Genomic DNA, 19,079 nt, shown 5'->3' on the forward strand with positions numbered 1-19,079 from the left:
GGCGGGGCCGGGGCTGCCTCCATCCTCCCTCCTCGCCTCCCTCCCTCCCGCGGGGGCGGTGCGGCGGACGGGGCGGGCCGGGCCGGGCTCCACCGCCTCCCGCCGTCGCGGTGATTGGCCCGGCCCGCCCCTCGCCCCGGCGCCCAGGCCACCTCCCTCCCCGGCTAAAGCGGGCAGTAGGTGAGGGGAAGGCGGCCAGACGGGAGCATGGTCGCGGCTCCGCAGCCGCTTCCGCCGCCGCGCCGCGCCTCCCTGCCCGGCCTCCAGCGCGGCTCTCGGCGCCCGCAGCCGCGCGGGGCTCTGCGTTAGCGGCGGAGGCTGCGATGCACAAGCCGCCGCTGCCGCCTCCCGCCGCCGCGCATCCTCCCGCCGCCTGAGGACGCGGCCGCCTGCGCCCCCGCGGAGGGAGGTAAGCGGCGCGGCGGTGCCCTGCGCCCGCCGAGCCCCCGCCGCCGCCGCCCGCCCGCCGCGCCGGGCATCGCGGGGCTGGGGCTGCCCTGCGCCTGCGCTCGCTGCCCGCATTAAAAACTTCCTGCGTGCCTCCCGCTGACTGGGGGGTGCCGTGCGGGGGCCGGCGGGCCCTCAGAATGTTGCTGTGATGGTTTGGGGTTTTTTCCAGGGTTTTTTAATCTTGGCGTGGGGGTCTCCGCCCCCGCCGCGCACCCACAACTTCAGGCGCTCGCTCGAGGAGCGGCGGTGGCCGCGCAATTCCTTCCCCACCCCCCAGTCCCGGGGGCGGCGGTGTCCCCGCAGACCCCCATCCCTCCGGGGGCGGCTGTCCCGGTGGATCGTCCATCCCATTCCCGGGCCCGCTCCCGGAGCCGCCGCCGAACTGCCTGGCACGGATCGGCGCGCACCCCTCAGGCAGCCTGCTTCCCTCCCTGCCTGCTTCCCAAACGCCTCGGCCAGCCCCGTCCTCTCCCTGTGCCTGGCATGCATTCCCGTTCCCCTTTCTCCCTTTCTTGCTTCTCCGCATCCCCAAGCGTGATACATACGAGGAACTTTTCAGCACAACATTACTGAAATATATATATATATATATTTGTGTGTATATAAATATTAAAATATTTCATACGATTCCCATGTCGATGACATGTCCTCGCTGGTGTGAGGTTTGTTTGGCTGCTGCTGTGCTTTTCCATTGATGCTTTCCTTTTTTTTTTTTCTTTTTTTTTTTTCCTTTTTTTTTTTTTTTTTTTTTTTTTTTTTTTTTTTTTTTTTCCTCTGAGGGTTGTTTTCCTGTAACTTATCTCCGAACCCGAATGCTGCCTGGTGCCGTTCGGAGCACAGAGATGCATCCCTTGGGTGCCGGTTTTCGGAAGGTCTGGCTTAGGCTGGGAGGGAAAAGCTACTTTCTGTTTTGACATTGAGTGGACGTGGCGAGCTGTCCTTGTCGCGTGAGGATGCAGGTCTGTGATCCCCGGGATTTTGGGTTCAGGTCTCTGTGCCTCCCCGGAGGATGGAGGAACGGACTTCTGGAGATGGATGGTGGTGTTTGTCGTACACTTCATAAACAGTGTGTGCTCATCGTCTCCAATATTATTTTATTTTTCCTCCTCTGGTCTTATTTATTAAACTGAAAATACACATTGAACGCTGGAGACAGATTTATTTCCCCACCACAACCAAAAATGATGGAGCCTTGGTCATGTAGTTGGCTGCTTATCTTTTGTTACTGTATATAAAAACTGCATAGAGAAAGATACAGCATTCTAGTAACTAGATTAAGGGGGATTTAATCACTTTTCCATCAATGAAGGAAAAAGCCATGCATGTTTGCTGCAGGCTTATTACTTGTTTAAATGGAAGATTATATAGAGCATATTTCTGATAAATGAAGAAACTTTCTTTTTCCTGGTAGTCTTGAAAACAGCTGAGCAAGTGTGTGTGTGTGTGTAGGCACGTGTGAGTCTCTTGCACCGATTTAAACATTTATCAGGTTCTTCTTTTGAGGTACTTAAAAAACCCAAACTACTGTATCTTTAAGGTGACTGCAGATAACAGTATTATTGTTTCTTATAATTAGCAATCTGCTGAAACTTTAAATCCTCCTTGAAAGGTAGGATCTGTTTGAGAAAAGGGGTAGTGTTCCATAAGCTTTATTCTTTTTTTTATTATTTTTGCCTGCAAACCAAAGCAACAGTGTGTCTATTATTGTTGTATTCTGGCTTAAACTACTAATAGCTTTATTTTTTTCCCATGTGGAGAAAAATCAAGTACAGCAATATTTTACTGTGACATTTATCTGCGTCAAACTTTAGTTATGCTCAGGAGGTTGTTTAATCTTCTCTGAGTAATGTTCAGGATTGTGGCTTTTTGTTTATTCTTATAACCTGTTCTTATTGTGTGTATTTCTAGAAGTTATCTTCAGTTTAGGATGAAATATTGGAGCTATGCAAATAATTTAGTGATCCAACCAGAATGAGACTTAGCCTGCATATGTAAACTGTGCTTTTCATTGCCTTGTTTTGCATAGCTGTTTTTTTCCCATAACATCCATGTTGATATTTCCTAATAATGCCTATGGTAATTTAACTGAAAATTAACATTTGGTGTTTAAATAACTAACTCTTTGAAAAAATGAGGGTATCACTGTGATTTATTTAAAAGTGGAAAAACATCCTGTCATATCAAGTACTTGTCTTGCAAATAATGACCTGTAACACTTAATTTGGATGAATTACTGTTCATGTTCATTTTGCATACAATGAAGGGTCTTAAATGAATTCTGAAATACAAACTGGGCTCTTGGTGTCAAACTGCCTGACTTTCCTGCATTTGTTGTCTCCAGTAGCTTATGAAATGTGTGCACAGTGTGTCAACCTTTCCCTTAACAACAAAACCTATGAGCAAATGTTCAGTGTGAATTATATTACGGAAATAAAATATTCTATAGTTGTCATGGTTACAAATAGAGGCAGGGTTACTGGTTTTCATCTGCATGCTGGGGAGGGGGGGATCTAGTTTTGTCACTTTTTAATTACGTTTCTATTGAGTGATGGTCATACTTCAGATACCCAATATATTAAATACATGGCACGGTGATTTAGATTTTGTCAAAGTCTTGCTGAAACGAAACAAAAAGTAGTGGTGTGCAGGAACAAACCCTTGTTCATTTGTTTGTTTTTTTTTTTTGAAGCAGAAATCTTGAGGGAAGAAAGTAACCAGCTCTGTTTTGTCTTGGTTTCTAGATTACCATGCTGCCGGCATTGCTGCTCTTCTTCAAACAATAATAAAAAGTATATTGTGTGTATGTTGACTGGAAATCTTCTCAATGAAAGGAGAGGAAGGCACGGATCTAAGAATTACATGTGATTTCTGGGTTTACTGAGCGCTGTGCCTGGTACTATCACTTTTAGTGCCTGTTTGCGAGCGGAATTCATTATGCCCAGGTTTGCTGTGATAGTCTCTCGGTGATGTTGCTCTGCTCCCACACGTCCTCCTCTGCCAGGTAGCGATCCGTGGTGTCCCTGGGAGCCGCTGAGCTTTGGGCTGCGCTGCAGCCACCAGAATCGGGACCGTGACTGTTTGCAGTTGTTGGCGCTTATCCCAGTGCAGTGTCTCTCCTTCTCCATGCTCATCTGCAATTCAGTCTTGTCTGTGCCTACTTGTTTTCCTGACCTTTTAATTTAGTTCCGATACCTGATGGACCCAGTTCTTCTGAAGCAGAGAAAAAAAAAATAAATAAAGGACCAAAATAATTATTTTTTCCTTCCCTTCTTGCCTTTGTGTGCTGTGGTGGAAACTCACACACAGCATTAGGGTGGGAAAAGTACCCCATTATCTGTAAATGGAGAGTGAAATTCCAGGCTGTCCCACCTTGTTTAACCCTTGTAACTTGCATCATACCCCTGATGTGCAATTTATTTTTAATCTTAAAACTAATTTGGGGTTTTCTGTTGCACTTTGTAGTTTTGGTCTCTCTTTAATATTTTTGTTGAGGTTTTCTATCATCCCTTCCTTAGGCTGAGCATGGTCTTACTTGAGGTCTTGTAATGACTTGTCCACTAAACTACATGGATCATTTGAATTTGCTGCTGTAGGCTGTGGACCGAGGGAGCCCAGACAGCTGAGGGCCTGATCCCAAAGCTGCTCTCTTTGCAGAGCCTCAACTTTGTAGTGCAGCACTGAAGTCTACATCATCTTCAGATCACTAATTCTTTGTGCTGCAGTCGAGACTTCTAGCTAGCTAAAAATCTCAGCATGGGTTAGTGACTTACTTGGTCCTTCTGCTTTTTTGTTTTTCCTTCCAGATCTCCCATTTTGCACGGTTTGCTGATTCAGTAACCTTAAATATGATGTAGTATCATTAGGTTCTGTGATTTGTGTATCTAATCACTTCCTTAATGTACTCACCTCTCTGCAGAAGAACGACAGTGTGAAACCTATATCCTAAATCCCATAAACATACAAATTAGATAAGGTTGAATATACCTGCAGGTAACTGAATTACTGCATTAACCCTTTGTCATATTTTTAAAATAATTCCTCTTCTTGTTTTATGTTGGCTTACCCAGTGTGGAGAATGATTTCAACATCCCTCTGTGCAGACAACTCTTCCATAAAGTTACTTGTAGGAAGGTGGAGCTCCTGTGTGGAGGCTTAAGATGCTCTTCCCAAGAAGTAAACTGCCAACAGCAAATCCGAGTGTGAGGCTGTATGAAACATAAACAGCTTTGACATGCTTCTGTCACTTCTGTGTTTCCTTTGTTACCAGAAGTACAAAGAACTCCTCCTCAGCTATAAAGACATTAAAAAGAAATAGATTAGAAATATCTTATGGGAACACCTTTCTGTCAGGTTTTTGCAAATCAACAGTGTGTCCCAGGGTGTGAATATGCATCGTGTACCTGGTAAGGTGAAACGACCTGGTGCAAGTGGTGCCCAGAAGCCTTCCCGGTGCTGTTGTTATGCAGCCAGTTACCTCTGTGCTGTCTTGACCATCTGATAAATGACATTAACTGAATTCCTAGTCACACTCTTCCATAAATAATTTTATGTTGTGGATTAGAATATGTGGAACATGGGTCCATTTTGTCTAATTTTTACGTGCTGCTTTCTTTTTTTTTAATCTATGATGCTTAGGTTTGGGTTTTCAGATATTCACAACTTGGATTTTGGCCATAATTGGTACTAATATCAGAAAAACACAGATTTTTTTTTTTTTTGTGGTCTTAAATTTCAGGTAAATATAGTACTGGATTGCAATAATAATACTGATTCTGTGAAACAGTCTGCTGAAATATAGACAAAGACTTATTTTAAAATGAACTCAGTGTTCCTTTTGTAGTGTTCTGTGATTTGTGTTTTTGTTTAATTCCCTGCCATCCATTACAATATGCTATGTGATGTGTGATGTTAAGTGCTGGGATTTCTGTTCAGGTTTGGTTTTTCTTGGGTCAGTCTCCAGTTTTAGAGCTCTACATAAGTACAGGTATTACACAGTTTGATTGGGAAGCAGATTATATCTCCAAGTATGCAATGGAAATCCTTCAGTGCAGCAGTTTGCAAGAGAATCTGCCACTGATAAAATTCCTCTGCAACATTGCTGTTAACTAAAAACTGTTAAGTTGTGGCAGGAGTGTTTCTTGGACTGTCAGTGTAGTTGAGAGATACTGTGAAGAATCCTTCAAGTTGATACAGGGGTATCTGAGGCAATAACCACGTTTGGTAGCAGGACTCAAGTTCAGAAGATGCTAATTTATTGAGCTGGACTCTATTCATATGTCTCTTCGTATCTTTGAATCTTGGAGACTCATTATCAATCTCCACTCCTGTTGTTTTTTTTTCAAAGCCCTCTAGACAAACTCAAAAACCTCCACCCCAAAACCAAGATCTGCATGACAGTGCAGACTTCAGAAATCCTGAGTTTAAAGTGTGATTTAAGGCCTTTAGCTTCAGACACTTCTTAAAGTCCATGCTGATGAGTAATTAATATTTAAATCGGATAATTCTGCTCTAAGATCTGCTTTGTCAGACCTTGTTGTAGGATTTTGTTTTTGGTCTGCAAAAGCAGTGTTAGTGGATTTGCAGATTGCAGCATGCTATAGCTACTCAGAGGAAGGTTTATTTTCTCAATCTGAGGCTTAAACATGCTTTCTCCCTTAATTAGAGGGAGAAGAATTTAAATGCAGTTAGTTTTTCCAGCCACAGGTAAACCCCAGATCAAAAGGAGAGGTGAAAGAGTTCAGGAAGTTCATTGCAATAATCACAAGACATGGAGTAACTTTAAAGTGGATGCAGCTGTGTTTACCTGTGCTTTGAAATCTATATGTATTGCAAAGTTCAGTTGATTTGTAGCTTGTTGAGCACCTGAATTCATTAAATGATTCCTAACATATTGTGTACTTCAGAAACTTCATTTTTCACTTTCTCTTGATTTTTTTTATTGTCTCTTGCCTGCCAAGGGTGGAACAATGCCAAATTGGAACACTTCATACTACACAATGTTGTTGGATATATAAATGTCTGGAAAATACTTTTGAAACTATATGAAATGCTGCAGAATGAAGTTAAGCAGTATCTTTTTAAGCTTATTCATTAACTCTTCATAAAGTTTGGTAGACCAGTGGCAGACAAGCTGCTAATTTTATGAAGTTTCTTATGTTCTAATGCAAGCAGTAGAGCACAAAAATATATGTTTATATGAAATGTATAAACTATTTCAGCTGTATTGACCTATACACAATGAAATGGCTTCTTGACAGTGCCTGTATTCCTAAGTGCATCCTTAATATGGGATTGCTCAGTAGAGCTATTTAGCATGGTGTTTGTTCTTGGGTTATCATGTCCTGGAACACTGATGGCAGTGGAAGTTGGTTCTTCTGGTTGAGGCTTTTTTTCTTTTGCCCTTTACTGAGTGGCTTTTTAAAAAAACTAGTTGGAGGCTATAAGGGCTATCTGTGAAGACTCCATGAATGAAAGAAGGAAAAGAATAGAAGGAACACTTTTCCTAAAATTTTACTGGTAGTCACTGGAGTAGGGAGAAATTTCTGTAAGGGTGGAGTAAGTAGCTGCTTGATTATGAGATACTGGTTATATTTTAAGGGTTTTATTTAAAAACTGGATCATATAGATATGTACTTCAAAGATGCATCCTGTTTCTTTCTCATCATCTCTTCTCAGTTGGGGATAGGAGTAGATGCAACAAAGCTTAGCCAGATGTTCCTCATGACAGTGGACTGGCCTGCTTTCCCCCCAGTTGTGCAAACAGCTCAGTAGATTACATCTGAAAAGCCTCTCTACTACCACAGACACTTTGCAATCCATCCTACTCAGAGTAGAGAAATACCAGATACTCTAGGGGTATTGTGTGATAAGAGGTTATGAAAAATGCGGTGCCTTCTTTCTGTAGAAGGGCACAAAAAGTGTGTGACTAAAACTCCCAGGTCATCTCTGACAGACTTGCTAATAAAATGCAAGGCAAAATGTTAAATGTACTGCACTGCCCTCTTTATTATGCTATTTTTGGCTGATCATATGAGGAAAGTATGTATCACTTAAACAAAAGTCACTGCTCTGTCTTCCCTTCTTTCTCTCCCCCACACTGTTTCACATTTCTAAACACTGAGCATACCAATCAATATTCCATTAAGAGGAGAATTAACTTGGGAGAAGCTTGCATGTATTTGCATGTAGTAGCTTATTTCTTGGTCTGTGGCTTTGTGTTGCCTTTCCCCAGTGTCATATTTTCTTTTTTTTTTTTTTTAAGAACACTCCAAATATTTGTGCAATTACTTCTAGTAGTGAGGTTTGCCATGCCCCATCTTAATTTTGTCAATATGAATTGCTGGTAGAGCTGTCTGCAATGCCCTGCTTGCAGGCAACATCAGTCAAATGTTTGTAGTTACCTTTTTGCTTCTGTTTTACAATAGCTGGGCATCAAGGTACTAGGCTTCAGATCAAATGTTGCCCCCGGTTACACACATGTAGTTAACAGAAATCAATGTTGCATAGGCGTAAATGAAAGTTGGGTTTGATCTTTGGTCAGTTAACTCTTATCTCTTCTACACTGATGCTAGTCTAGATTTTCTGCAGGCTGGATTGAATGCCCATTCTCAAATTCAGAATTTGTGAGGCTTTGGCTGTCTGTGCCAACATTTTATTCCTTATGGTCTTTGCATGAGACTGAAAGTAAAAACCTCCCGCTTGCTTTCTGAGGTCTGAGCCTTAAGACTGCAAACAAATGTAATGAGATGTGATTAAAACTGCCTGTAGCACATAAGAGTGTGGGTTGTGGCTGCGTGGGACCTCCTGGGGAACCTCTCAGTTGATCTTGATGTGTGAATTGTCACAAGAGCTGCTGAACTGTGGACCAAATCCCGATCTAGTTAACACCTGTGGAGCTGACATATTCCAATATGTATCTGATGTTGCACCATGCTTCTCTGCCCTGAGGAACAAATCACTTGTGAAATTCAACTGTGAAGGTCTTGAGGTCGAAGGAAAAGTCTGCAAATCTCAGCAGATGACAGCAAATGCAAGAGAGGGGGAAGGAAATATTTGCTTGTTTCTGGTTTGTATGGTCTAGCTGCTTCAGTAGCTTTTCTTTTTTCCCCTCAGTTCATTATTATATAAAATAGACCAAATTTGTGCTTGGCCCAGATCTGTGCAGTCAAATGAAGTTACATTTGGTACCCTGAAAATGTACCATTTTTTAAGTTTATTGAACCTTTGAAATAAAGCCTCCTTCCTAGTACTTTCTTCCTTTTTGGAAGAAAAGTGTATAGTTTTATGATTAAACTTCTGGGCAGTTTGAGTTTAGCAACATCACAGCCTTATCTCTCTGGGCACTAAAAGGCAATGAGAAGTTGTGGCCAATATCTGAGTTACTTGGAGGAGGAAAAAAAAGAGCCTAGAAATGGTATAGGAAGTAAAGAAATATAAGGCTTGCCTGAAGTCCCTAAAATGTGAGATTGACTTTAAAAGTGGTACTTGGATACAGAACTGCAGCCAGAGATGAAAAGGAGAATTATGATTGCCCTAATACTCTTTATTTTGGTTTATTTGTTTTTCTCTGTCTCAGAGAGAAATTCTGAAAGCCCATTTGTGTGTGTATAGGGTATGTTCTTGCTAAAAAAGAAATTGAAGCAAGTTTTCCTTAAATTCACTGTTTCAATATCACACTTGAACAGTTCACAGCAGCATCCTTCAAGCCTTCTAAAAACTATTCTTAGACAAATATTGTTGTTGCTGCAGCTAAGTTACTGAAGTATTTTATTTCAAGAATAATACAAGTAAAACAAAAAAAAAAACCCCAACCTTTGTGCCATGCTGGCATTTTTATTCAAAGAACTGCATACAGCTGCAATGCACTGATGGCGGAATTGAGGGAGCGTGGGCTGGAGATCAAGAATGACACCAGTTGAGTCAGGTTGAGAGGCTTAAACACTGATTTTATGATGTAAGTGCAGGTGCAGCTTGAGCCCAGGCATCTCCTGCTTGAGGTGATGGTTAACCAGGACATCATCAGGCATTCATCTGGGGAAGCCAGGAGGCTGGTTAGACTCCTGCTGGAAGTCCTTGTTCACCGTTTCCTTCCCATTTTTAGGCTGCACTGTTTTTTCACGCAGTTATTCAACTTTAGGAAAACATGAACAGGCTCAGAGTTCCTCAAGATATTTACTAAAATGGCATCACACATGAATTATTTTAAGTCTTTTCCTGTCTAAATGTTACCTTGTGAAATTAAAATCTATCAGTTCATGGCTTTCAGTAGACCAGTCATCTCTTAGATTTGACTATAGCCACTTCAGGGCTACAAGTGGATAAGTTAAGTGGATAGTTTTACTCTAGAAACAAAGCATGAAACCCTTATTTTTATATAAAAAAGATTGCAAACTTAACAACAGTCAGAACTGTTCAGCCTTGGGCCATCTTGGTTAGAAAATTGAAGGATTATAAACCTCAAGATTAACCACAAGGATAAGATCCAAGAAATGTCAGTGCTCATTTTACCTAAATAATGTTACTTTTAATTTTAGGCAAAAATTTAGGATTAATGCCTGAGCATTGTGTTGTATATAACTATTACACGCACAAACAGACCATTTAATCTTGGCTTGCTATATCTAATAAATATGTTTCACTGTATCTGCAGTCAACATAATGTTCAGAGGCTTACAAGAACGATTAGCAGAAAGCTCATACAGGAGAACACCAAATGACAGCATTGCTCTGTGAAACCCATGGCCTCTGTCTTCAGAAAAAAAATGGTAAATGTAACTGTGAATATCTGTGTGGGCTGTTGGCCAAAAACAATATTACACGAAACATTTCTGATCTTAGCCAAGCCCAGAGCAGGTTCTAAGCATTGGTATCTGACCTGTCTGCCACTGGAGAGGGAAGGAGCTCTATGCAGAGCAGGGATGCAGAACTTGGATAAAGGCACGTGTCAAATAAATGAGTGGATTTTGACAGTGTTTTTGTTTCTGAGGGCAAAATGAGGGGATGAATGTTAAATCACATAATTTCTTTATACCCCAGAACAATATTGTGAGCAAAGGTTTGTTGCCCAGAAGCATCCAGAAATGCTTCACGCTCTATGTATGGTGGAAAGTTGCAAATATTTTTGCCATAAAGCAACAGCTAACTGCAAATTGTACTGTGGAAGCTGGAAACAAATACCTAACCATCCTGATGAACCAAGAAATTGCCATATTCTGTATGAAATGGAAGCACAAAGATTCCCAGGGAACTCTGGAAAGCAGTGGAATTCTTCCATTTTCCTTCATGTGACCTCAGTGTTCCAGTCTGCCTTTTTATTTAGCTGCCACTCTGAAGCTTTGCTGTTGCACACACATACACACACACACAAAATCCCTAGAAACTATGTGGGGTCATCTTGAGTTCTGTGTGTAACTGCAGTTTTTTTGGGCTGCTTTAGGGTCAGGCATGTACAGCCTCATCTGCCTGGTAGCTCTCCTCTTCCAGTGTGGCTGGTTTGCCAAAGCAGTCTGATATATATATATATGTATATGTGTATATATATGTATATATATGTATATATATATGTATATATATATATATTCTCAGAGTAGCTGTACATGCACTCTGCTCCCAAGTTACTGCATTATCTCTTCTGCCAATGCATCTTAAGCCTTTAGCTCTCTTTTTTTAGACTTATCTTGTGTCAGATTAATGAAAGCACCACCCACAATTATTGAGCATCTGAAGGATAAAACACATCATGTTAACTTCAGTTTATATTTGAGTTTTTTTTTTTTTTTTTTTCAATCTTTGATTTTTCTGTTGAGGCAATAAACTCTTCTGGAACAAGGGCTGTTATTTTTTTGCCTGTACAGTCAGAGCTGTCTCCCTAGTTGTGCCTGGTGCTCTAACAACACAAAAATGATTCATAAGCTCTGAAAATGCTGTTCTTCTCCACCCCTCCTTTCTCCAGTTCAGTCGACAAAGATTCTGTTATGCTGAGGCAAAGCAGAACTTTTCTGTTTCTCTTAATTACTTATTTTTAAAGATGAAAATACATCCTGGAGAGGTAAAATGAACGTGACAGAATGTTGTGATTTCTAAAACTATTTTCATAGGATTTAAAAAAAAATTGGGATTATTCTAGTCCAGAGATAGTGAGCAGTAAAACAGGTTTCTTAGTCAGGGGTGTGTGTATCTGTTTCTTCTGGAAGGCAAGTATGTGCTTTGTCTCACTCCATTAAAAATAGTAATCCCAGGAATATATTGAAGGCTCCAAACTATTTTGGAGGTGGTTGTTGATGTAGAGGTCCACAGTCACGCCCACCAGAGGGCATTTTATCACCAGTTTCTTGGGGAAAAAGTTTTTTTCCTTAAGTCGTGAATAAAATAGTAAATATTGGACGGGAAAGGAATGTATGAAACATTGTACAGATAGCTTTTTTTGTTTATATATAAATACATATGCTTATTTCCTGGCTGTATTTATATGTAAATAAGTAATGATGTCGGCTTGAATGGTTGGGTTTCCCCTCTGCTTTCTAAATACTTTCTAATTTTACTTAGGGATAGTCTGGGAAGAAAGGAATTCCTTAAAGCTCTCCCACAGCTGGTGTAGCCATCGCTTACCAGGACACTGCCCTCTCTACTACACAAGTGCAGCAGATGCTCTGGATGATTGCAGTGTAGCCTTGCTCCCCCTCTCCAGAGCACTCGGAAGCAGAGGCTGCTGTTCAGGAGCCCCACTCATTTAGGAGGCTGGAATTTGTGAATATAGTTCATAGCGAAGCCCCTGGATCTAAAGGAAGCACTTGGCAGCTGGGGAAGTGTACATCTGCCAGATGGACCTGACATCTTGTGTTTGGCAGCAGTTAATGCTAAGGCATGATATGCAAAATGCAAGGATGACAGCTAGGAAATGAATTTTTATTCTAAAAACTGTGTTTTGATTTTGGTTTTTGCTTTTTTACTCATCTATCTTCCATTATGAAATAAAGGTCTGCAGGAAGGGGAAAAAAAATCTGCTCCTGAAAATATCTTTTCTGGACAATTTTCAGGGTGTTTCCTCATGAAGCTGACATCTGTGCTGAAGGTTGGGCTGCCCTAGTTCAGATGTGTGACCTTCGTTGGCCTGATACAGAACATAAAATGTGATTAATTCCCTTCGATTCCCTATGGATAAATAGATTCTCTCCAGCAGAGCCCCTGTGACTTGTTTGCAGCCTCAGCAGAGGCCTGGGGTCATCTGAGACCAAGCTGCAAAGCCAGGCAGGTCTCTGAACAGCTTGTTCTGGGACATGTAGGCAGGGCAGTGGTAAAAGCCTTTCTCTTTGCAGGACATTCTCTGTGACTGTGTGGGATGTGCTGAGAATCTGGCCCTTATCCACAGTGGACAGTGATCTTGTTTGGGATGAAGGGAGGCCAAGATGCAAGGCAAGAGCATAGTTCCTTGGAGCACAGCCTCTGGACAGGTGCCCGCAGTGGGGATGGATGCACTGTCTGTTTCATGTGCTGCTAGTGGGGAGGCAGAAGGGCTTCATGGTGCTCTGGTCTGAACACTTTTCTATGCAAAATAGGGTGAAGACCCTAAAAAAATGGTGTCTGGGGGGCTGTGTGGAAACAATTGCTCAGATCTTAAAATGATTGCAATGAAAAAGTGAGGTGAAGGATTAATCAAGATTAGCTCTGCCTCATCAGCAGCAGGCAGTCTCCTACTAAACCACCTCAATGTTTTTCAGCCTCTTTTTTCAGATGATATATCCTTTAGCCAGGAAATATTTTTTCCCAGCAATGTTAGTGTCTGTGCAAATAAATGACCTATAAAAGAATTCTATTAATTCTCTAGGACTAAAACTTTGCATAACATTTTTAGCTAGATAAATTTGCTTTCTAGAACTGTCCAGATGATTTAATAAAGACCTATGTCTTTGCCACCCTGCCATCACTGAATTTAGTAGCTTAACATCTCCAAGGGTTGTAAAAGATATCTTGTGGTCAAGAGTTGAGAGAGTTGTGGGGGTTTATTATTATTTGAGGGCTTGAGTGTAAATTAATGTTAAGAGGACTGTGGATGTGATTCTGTATTTTGTATTTTAATTTTGCCTGTGGTGATGAGCTGGACCATGTATAAATGTGAGGACCCAACTGTAAAGACTGAATTGAGGGAGTGTTGTCATAGTGGGTGAGTTAGTCTGCTAAGAACTTTGCCAGTATAAAAACCCCCAAACCTGTTAGGGTAAAAAAAAAAAAGTAGATGGCAGCACTAAGCTGTTCTGAAGGAGAGAGAATTTGAAGGTGGGAAAGATGAAAAAGCCTGTTAAATCTGCAATTATTGCAACAGTGCAGAGCTCCTGCAACATGATAGCAACTCATATTAGCAAAAGAACCTTGCAATCTGGTTTCCCTGCTGTTACGCTGGAAGTAGATGCTACTGCTTCTTCTCGTTTCATTAGTAAGGACCCTGTGAGGTCTCAGTGTAACTCTGAGCTAAAACAAGCTCATATCTAGATTTCCTACAGAGTAACTTAAGGATTTGACTTGATAGCTGTTTGTATCTTGGTGCAATTGTATCAGAAACAAGTCCTTTGCTTCCAAAGTATGTTCAAAGACATGTAACCTCAACATATTTTCACTGAGGCATGTAGATCTGTGGCAGAGTTCTGAGTTATTTGTTCTGTTAGTAGGACCACGTAGCCAATAGTGTTTTTTCACAGAATTAGCCAATACCAGACTGAAATCTTATAAAGATGCTGAGTATTCTGCATTTGAATTAATATTTTAATGTGCCTCAGCAGAAGCCTTTCATATTAAAAAGAACTACTTGTCACCTTTTGCTTACTTTGCTGCTTTTCTCAGTCTAATGTCAAACACTGATTTAAGGCACCTCGGGAGGGGGAGGAGATGTTTGCCTTGGAGTCAGGTGACTGTCTTGCTTGAAATCTGTTTCTGAGCAGCAAAAGACTGTCTGCATTTTGTGAACTCCAAAATAAAGCAAGCAAAAAACCGAGTTCACTGTTATTGTACTTACGCTTTGAGGTAGCCTGTCCACAAATAAACTAAGGAGTTGGCAACATTGCGAGGGCAGGAAACTTGAATACTTTCAGGGCATTCAGCTTTGAACAGAATGGGAGAAAATCCATGTGTTTTTAATTACCATACTAGCTGTTTCCAACGTTTTGTCTGACCAGCACTCTCTTTAGGGTTCAGGAGAGCCTGCTGATGGTGCAGAAGGTGAGATGCTTGGACTCTAGTCAGGCTTGGTGCTGTAACAGCTTCCCTGGGGAAGCCTGTTTCAGTGGTCAGCCACCCTCTCAGTGAAGAACCTCTTCCTAGTGTCTAATCTGAACTTTGATCTTCTTTTGCAAATGGAAAACTAGTTGTGTGGATGGATATTTGGTGTAGCTAATGAGAAAACCGTAAAAATAATGTAAGACCCAGTAAATCAACAAAAAGAAAGAAAGAAAAAAAAAAAGCAAACCCTAACAAAAAAACTCAACCCAAGAATTTTTTACATGCGTTGATTTGTAGCTTCTCCACTGAAAGTAACTAACTTTATATGGTGGTGATTGCATGTATTGTTTGTTATTAGAAGTATTATAGGAATTTGGCAGGGTTTAAGAATGCTAAAATAAACTGTTATTTTAAGAAACAGCAAGTAAGTTCTGCTTCTGGAGAACTGGATATGTTTTGAGGAAAATTTTTAATATTACAATTTTTGTACCTTCTTGAGCAGCTAAGGTGGTTAATTGATATACACTAGGAATGAACTTGTTTATCATATGAATCTTATTGGTCCAGTTGTGACCTCAGAAAGATGGGAAATATGATATGTTTTTTTGTCTGAATTTAAGTTTGTGATACTCCTTAAAAAAAAAACCAAAACATTTAACTTAGTGGTTTTTTGGAAAAAAAATATTTAGTGCTTTTAAAGGGCTGAATATGTTGTGTCCAGATGAAGCTTAAAAACAGACTGACCATGGAGCTGCCAGACTTAAGTCCATTTAATCAAATACCTACTTCCAGCAGTTCCCAAGGGGGACCATGTATAAAAGGAGAAATGCTATTTTGATTTGGGCTGTTGTAATTATCTTTGTCTCAAAATACCTTTCAGGGGTTATCCCAGAAGTTTAATACTTTGTACCAAGATTTGTTTTATCCTACACTCTTTAATCTGTTGATGTTCTTAATCATATGTGTCTGCTTTGGGGCAATTCTTGCTTTTTTTGGCCTTGACAGCTTCTGGCTTCAAGCTCTGCAGTCTGGTTAGACATTTTTGAGACTATCTTATTTTTATCTCTTCTGTAACTTGTAGCTTTTATTGAATTTCCCTTTGTTATGCAACCAAGAAGAGAGAAATTGAAGTTATGATTTCTCTCTGCTAGTCATGATTTTACATTTTTATTTCATCCCTGAAGTCTGCTATCCAGTCTTCAGTTTGCCTTCAAATGAGCTTCTCCACATCCCAAATACTGTTGTTATGGTCCTCTGAGCATTTTCTGAGTCTCCAGTATTTCCTGTGGATTTGGGTGCCTAGCACAGAGTAAGGAAGCAATACTGTTGATTTGATAGTGGCGCTTCAAAACTGCATTATTCCTCAAGCTAACACATTGAAGGTTTCTTGGTATTGTTTTCCCTGCCTCACTGAGCAGTTGTTGCAGGGTTTTCTGTGACCTCTCCAGAATGGTGCCCATAGGAATTTAGGTGAAGGACTGAAAGTCTGGATTGCTTTCCTTGAGATGAAAATACTTGATATACTCTGTTTATTTTAGTACAGGTTATCATTGATGTTTTTAAGGTTAGGGGTTTCCCCTTTGCTCAGATCAGTGGCTCTTCTGAATGGTTTTACAGATTTTGGGGAATCTGAATTGGATCTTATTCTATCTTTGGAACTCAGCTAATGTCAAGAAATTCTCATTTTTTGTGTGTATATCAAGGGTCCTGCAGTTCCACAGGTTTCCTTTCTTAACCAAGCTTTGCATCAGTAGGAGATGGTGATTTGCTGAAGTCTGGCTGTTCCCTTACTGTGCTCAGGATTAGACACTAAGTTTTGTCCCTTTCTGGTTTTTTTACTCTCAGGAACAGATCATGGAGAGGAGGGGAAGGATGAGCAATATGACTCAGTGTACAGCATGTCCTCTCTGTCTGACAAGCTGTGCAGTCCCTGAGGTTTCTGTCAGCTCAGGCCAGAGCAGTGGCATCTTTAGTGCAGCCAGGCTTGTGTTTGAGTCCTCCAGGTCTACACATCTGTGTGTGATGGATTCCCCCAGCTGAGCAATGCTTGTCTCTGCTTGTATGTCTCATCCCCATCCCACCTATTTTCCTGTGTTGCCTTTATAATGAGTCAAGTTGAATTTCTTTAAAAAAACTTGATACCCACCTTCCCTCTCTGGCTTTGACTTCTGGTTGTCATTTCTCAGGTGTCTGAACAGTTGCCTCAAGGCTTCTGCTTCTCTGTTCATTTGTGCTGATTTAAGCTGAACACGGCTGATTTATGAAATATATCTTAAACAAAGTTGGCTGAATAGCAAGGTTTTATTTATCTCATTTTCTGTTTTTTTTCACCTCCCTTCATGGGAACTTAATTACTGAGGGCTAGAAATTATTTTGGTGGCTGGTATTTTTCTGTTTTTATTCAATTTTCATGAAAATTAGATCCAAACATAAGTACTGTGCATTTCCTTCACGCTGCAAATTCTAAGAAAATATCACTTATAAACAGTGAAACAAACAAATAAAAATGTATCCATTGCTTGTTTGCTTTGAAGTAATACTTGTATATAATCAAATGACTCCAGGAGCTGGCAGGCAGCTTTAAGAACAACATCAAATGTGATTAAAGCAAATACTCAGTTGGCAACCACTGGACCTTTATCACAGTTAAGGCTTCTCAGCATCAGACTTTCAGCACTTCTGAAACACTGTGAGAATGAATAAATAACCATCTTCAAAAAATCTGAGGTGATTGCATCTGTTTGGCCTTTGCCGTGCCATTTCTGCTCTGTGACTTTCTGCATTTCTGCTCCACGACTTTCTGCATTTCTGCAGTGTTTCATGTCAGGCTTTGCAAAGCTCTAGGAACTGGGAAGCTGAGATGCAGTGAAGAGAAGGGATTTGCCTGAGGCACTCAGATCAAATGTACTCCCAGTTCTGGTGGTAGAAATTGCGACTTGCACATTTCTCTCTAGGCTCCAGTGATCTGTTGTCCTGGAGGGCAGCACTGTTTGTTTGTGCCTGGGCAGCCTCGAAGGTGACCTGCCCTCAGGGCTGGGTTGGTGGCTCTTGGCTGCAGTGGGCAGGTGAAGTTTTGCCTGTGATTTGAACAGGTTGTAGTGGTGATAATAAAACCACATCTGCCCCACTGCCAAGGACTTGACTGGCCTTGTAAAGATGAAATTTACTTCTCGTGTGCCTTTCCATCCTAGTCATCATAAAATAGACAGAGACAAGACAATGGTATTTTATAATTTATTTTTTTTTTAATTCTCCAAAAGTAAAATGGTTCTTCCCCTCAAAAAGATCAAGAAATCTTCCTTATCATGTGCTGCCACAACAATGCCTGTGGCTTCCAGCACTTGAGTTTTGTCACTTTATTTTATGGGATACTTGTTCTTTATTTCAGTTGTACACTGGGCTGTAGAATGTGGTAAGCTCCTGTAGCAATGCCCTCAGTCTGCCCCAGTGTGCCTCTGTGATGGCTGACAGTCCCAGAGACCTTGCCAGGGAGCTGCTGAACACAGTATGCAAAGAAGTAGCAAAAAACCTATGGAATTGAGCTCTAGCAGGCAAAAAAATTATTCCAAAGCTGTAACTGAGGCAAGTTTTTCTGAGCTTGGCAAAGTAGGCTGCGATGAAGGTTGCCTTGGAACTGTCGTCATGCTGAAAGGGAACTCATGGTCTTTGGCTTGGGTATTATAGGATGTTAGCATAGATTAGAGCCACAGGGTCCTAAAGGGTTTGGTTGTCTTAGATAATTTTTGCTAGTGTGAGTAGTTGAATTGAGGCAGCTGCTGCAAACTGCTCAGTTCCTTAAATGAGGTGCCTCTTGCAAGGAGTCAGCAGTGTTCTGGTAACCTGGAAGAACATGGGTATCATGGAAGAACTAATCTGCAGTACAGTGCAAAGTCACACCTCTGGCACCGGTGCTGTGCAGGAGCCTGTGCATTGGCACAACCATGAATGGAGCTGATGGAACTGTGTGCAAGGCCATGGTCTGTCTTGATGAGTAGTCCTCATCCTATAGCTGCTGGATAGCTGTGGGAATTATTCTCTATTTCCCAGAGGTGATGTTTTTGCTTGTGAAAACTGAGTCATGAGGTAGGAAAAGCCCTTTTTATACCATTCTGGGTGTCTGATGCCCAGACGGCAGCAACAGCTGTCAGGCATCTCTTTCTCAGTAGCACAGAAAAGCTGGGGCTGTGGGACAGCACTGAAACTTCAGCACAAAGGTGCTCCTTCAGCACAAAGTGCTCCTTAGAGCACTGAGCTGGGGCTCAGAGCAGCAGCAGGTAACACTGCTGCAGAGACAAGGGCTGTAAGTGGAGTGCCGGAGCAAATCGAGTCTTGGAAATCTGAAGCACTGTCGGGAAGGGAAACATCCACTAAAGGAAAGTCAGCTGTGCAGGAAGGAGATGATAGAGCTTTTCCTGTTTGCA

General features: G+C 41.4%; 1 protein-coding gene across 2 annotated transcripts in view; it reads left to right on the forward strand.

The window, feature by feature from the left end:
• The first annotated feature begins 245 nt into the window (after positions 1-245).
• Positions 246-19,079, forward strand: part of KLHL29 (kelch like family member 29) — a 392,570-nt gene continuing 373,736 nt past the window's right edge. For both annotated transcript variants that reach the window (XM_053937487.1, XM_053937488.1), the window contains exon 1: positions 246-409. The gene's annotated coding sequence lies outside the window, so the exon portion shown is untranslated. The remainder of the gene's footprint in view (positions 410-19,079) is intronic.

This window comes from Vidua chalybeata, chromosome 3 (assembly GCF_026979565.1).
Source record: "Vidua chalybeata isolate OUT-0048 chromosome 3, bVidCha1 merged haplotype, whole genome shotgun sequence".
NCBI classification, from domain to species: Eukaryota; Metazoa; Chordata; class Aves; order Passeriformes; family Viduidae; genus Vidua; species Vidua chalybeata.